The sequence below is a fragment of the Episyrphus balteatus genome, chromosome 3 (genome assembly GCF_945859705.1).
Source record: "Episyrphus balteatus chromosome 3, idEpiBalt1.1, whole genome shotgun sequence".
NCBI lineage: Eukaryota > Metazoa > Arthropoda > Insecta > Diptera > Syrphidae > Episyrphus > Episyrphus balteatus.
In genome coordinates, this window is record NC_079136.1 from 56,039,603 (window position 1) to 56,044,281 (window position 4,679).

A 4,679-nucleotide genomic window follows, 5' to 3' on the forward strand; every position below is an offset into this window, starting at 1 on the left:
ATCATTTTGCTGTCATGTTTAACACCGAAGTGGCCCATCAATTTGACTGCATTAACTTTGGGATTAATTGAAGGAATATATTTGATAGATGTGTATTGAATTTAACAAAAACATTATGAAACTCAAACATTTACTATCAAGTATTCTTATAGTTTTTACCAGTAGAAAAAGAAGAACATGAGAGAGAGACATAATTATTTCAATTATGATGTATAAAAATATATTTACTCTTAATTAAATTAAAGTAATAAAAAAAAAGAATAAAATGATTTAAATGGACTTTTTTGTTTATTAAAAAAAATAAATAAAAAGATTTATTTTTCTTTTCTTTGTTTTTTAATTTGCACTTTGTTTATGTATTAAAACAATGCAACTATGAATTTTTTTTATCTGTTGATTGTTTTTAAATATATTATCATTTTAAGATTATTTTAATATTTTTATTTTTTTAATTTATAACAAGCCAACAAATTATTTTATTAGGTATTATTAACAATAAACATTTCATTTTTTTTTTTAATTTTATGTGATGTATTTTGATTGTGTATTTTCAATATTTTTAACAACGGGTAGTGAAAACAATATCTATTGACCTTAAATAGATAAGTCACTATTGATATTTTTTACTTAAAAAATATTTTTACTTTTTTTATGAATTTTTATTTTATTGGGAAAACAGTTGTTGTCATGCGAATTGCGAAGCATACAATTTTATTTTTTAAAGATTTTCTTACAACTTGTTTATTTGAATTAATAAAATATAAAACGAAATACTTATAAAAATATTTAATAAGGAAATAAAAAAAATCCAAATTTGTTAAACTTTTAAAGAAAAAAAACATAAAAGTTGTCTTTAAAAAAGAGTCAGACGGTCATAAAATTACTAAGGTAAATTCCTATGTACTTAATAGTGCAGATTTTTAAATTAAATTTGCGTTTTTGTGTCATAAGGAATTATCAAACTTTTATAATTTGTGACACTGTTAGGTATAGATATTACTTTTTTTTCATTTTTAAAGCTACTTACATTATTCTGTTTTTCCAATTTACTGTATTTAATACAGAGGTCAACCTTTTTCATTTTAAAACCTGTTTCGTTTTGCAAAAAATCTCACCTTCTGAAAACCAAGAGCTTGTACTTCAATTCAATTTAATTTACATTATGAATTCATAAAGTGTTGCTCATTATCTTTTTGCTTATAATATGGTGAAATCAAAAGGTTTAATATCCGCTCTGATTTGCTACTTTATTTTTAAATGAGTTTTTCTTTCTGGTGATTGTATTTCTTGTTAAAGCAATCTCATGAAGTGTCAAGTTTTTTTTTTAATTACTATATAAGCCTGGAGTCCATCTCCCAACGACCTTTAAATTTGTTCATTCCACTGGCCTTCTCACACTTCATATATCATGGTGTTATTTGCGAAGTGACTTTCATTACTTCTGTAGAGTTAGAGGTCAACCTTTGAACTTTTATCATGGGCATCACCGTCAGGATGGATTTCCTTCTAAAGAAGTTTGATGTAAGGCATCTGAAAAACAACTCAAGTACCACAGCTAAAAAACAATTCAAAGTTTCTCAAATTTTTTTTTTATTATCAAATCAATTAAAACTAAAAATTAAACTAATCTTGGCTTTATAAGCATGCATAATTTTCAAATAAAAGAAAAATACAAAGAAAAGCATTTTGTCATACAAAAATATTGTTGCTTTTATACTTTTATAAAAAAAAATGTATCAATAAATCAGATAAAACAATTAGGAAACTTAATACAAATTCTCTCAAAGTTCCATGTGGAGTATACACAACAAAAATAAAATAATAAAAAAAAAAAAACATGATACAAATATAGTAACGAGTATATTGTGAACGTAAAAAAAAATAAACAAGTCAAAAGTTAAACCATTAATTTAAATAAACTAATTTTTAAAAAAATTAAAAAAAAGGAACAAACTGACTAACTTCAGCGACAGACTTTCAACATTCAAAAAGTAGGTACTGCACTCAGTTTGCTTTAATTAAACTATTTGCTTGCCACAAGGTTACATTTTTGTTTAATTTTATTAGTATAAAAAAAAAACAAACGGTTTTATTTTTGCGCTCCATGTAGGTACATGCCAGTAAATTAACGAATTTGCCATCATCGCTATGAAAAAGCTCGCTCATATTGTTATATTGCTTTGAATCAGTCACATCTTACAAAAAATCTGCTTTGAGTAATACAAAACTCAAAAACTGACATTATACAAAAAAAAAAAAAATAAAGAAAAAAACTGGATTTACTGATTTATTGATAAATAAATTATTTTTTTAAATAATTTTAACATATTAACAATAAAATCAATCTTGGTTAAAAGGGTTACTTTAATTTATACTAGTACAACACATACCATGTTGGTTAGGGTGGGTCAAAAAAATCGAAATTCTTTTTTTTGAATTGGTACTCCGAAAAATCGATTGCTAGACCCCTCTAGAATATACACACCAAATATGAGCTCTTTATATTAATGGGAAGGTCCTCCGCTTTGCAATTTTCCATTTTTACATCAAGCTTCTACTAAAAAAAAATATTTTTTTTATTAATTGACTTTTTAGCAAATTTCTTTTCAGATTCTTGTAGGAAATTGAACGCTCTACAAAACAGGCCTTATACACTTTTTTCGTTTATCTAACCGTTGAATAGATATTTGAGGTAAAAAAATCGAGAAAATCTTTAAAAATTCGTTTTTTGGTCTTAATTTTGTAACAATTGAAAAATTATAATCATCAAACGCGCAAGACATATTCTTGTTGGAAATTGATTGCTCCACAAAAAAGGTCTTGTTAACTTTTTTCATTAATCTAACCATTCTAAAGGTATTCGAGGTCAAAGTTAAAAAAAATTATGAAAACATTTTATATTTTAAAAAATTTTCCAGTTCACTGAAAATTTAATATTTTCAATTTAACAAGACGTAATCTTGTAGGAGCTTAAACGTTCTACAAAAAATTCCTTGGCATCAAATTGATTGCTTTAACCGTTTAGAAGATATTCGTATCCAAATCGCAATGCATACGGGTCATAAGAAAACTATTGAAATCAGTGAGCATTGGTTTGGATACGAATATCTTCTAAACGGTTAAAGCAATCAATTTCATTCCAAGAAATTTTTTGTAGAACTTTTAAGCCCCTACAAGAATATATCTTGCTAATTTGAAAATTATGAAGTTTCAGTGAATTGGAATTTTTTTTTAAATATAAAAAGTTTTTATATTTTTTTTAACTTTGACCTCGAATATCTTTAGAATGGTTAGATTAATGAAAAAAGTTAACAAGACCTTTTTTGTGGAGCAATCAATTTCCAACAAGAATATGTCTTGCTCGTTTGATGATTATAATTTTTCAGTTTGTTACAAAATTAAGACCAAAAAACGAATTTTTAAAGATTTTCTCGATTTTTTTACCTCAAATATCTATTCAACGGTTAGATAAACGAAAAAAGTGTATAAGGCCTGTTTTGTAGAGCGTTCAATTTCCTACAAGAATCTGAAAAGAAATTTGCTAAAAAGTCAATTAATAAAAAAAATATTTTTTTTTAGTAGAAGCTTGATGTAAAAATGGAAAATTGCAAAGCGGAGGACCTTCCCATTAATATAAAGAGCTCATATTTGGTGTGTATATTCTAGAGGGGTCTAGCAATCGATTTTTCGGAGTACCAAATCAAAAAAAAAATTTTCGATTTTTTTGACCCACCCTAATGTTGGTACCTAACAAAGGCATAACTAACCTGAATGCATTTCGAAGCTACTAAGCTGAGAAAAATTAAACAAATCTATATCGACTCGTGTAAATTCCTAGCAGTATTTTAAGGTGTTTATATTCTGACCTCATATTCAATTTTTAATCTTATTTTATACAAAAATTTCAGTTTAAAAAGGCCTTTAATAGGTTATCTTATGAGTCTGTCTAGGATAAATTATATGAACCCGAGTTAAACAAACAAAAAAAAAAAACTCTAAGTAAATTGTAACAATTGTATGTGTTCTTAAATCTTTAATAATAAATCTTTCCCATATTTTTTAGCAGCAAGATATCCTTTTTTTATCCTATAAACTATTTTTTAATGTTAAATCAAATATTAAAATAAAAAACCTTAAACATGTTACAAAAAAAAAAAACATAATAATAAGTTAACAAGTCTTTGCATTTTATAGTACACAATTATTATGAAACTTTTGTACTTATATACAATTTTTTTTAATATGCTATGTGGTCGATATTCTTTTTTTTTTAGTTTTTTTTATGTTTTCCCGTTTGAAATATTTTTTTTTTGTTTGTATTTAAATTATTTATGTACATAATTAAGATGCATATAATGTAGCATGAAAAGTTCCATAGGAAAGAATTTGTTTCTTAATTTTTTTTTCTTTAGTTTCAAAAAAAAAATAATTAGTTAAATTGTCATTGAATTTATCTCAATCAATACAATTTAGAATGGTCTAAGTTACCAGAAACAAAAACGATTTCTTTTTTATCTCTTTTTCTTTAGTCATGGTGTTGGACGTCATAACATTGCATGCAGCTTAATCTTAAAAATGATATATTTTATTAAATGGTGTCTTTTGTAGTATTTTTGTTGTTGTTGTTGTTGATTTAGTTAAAAATATATTGCTTAATTTAATATTAGACCATTCCTTGC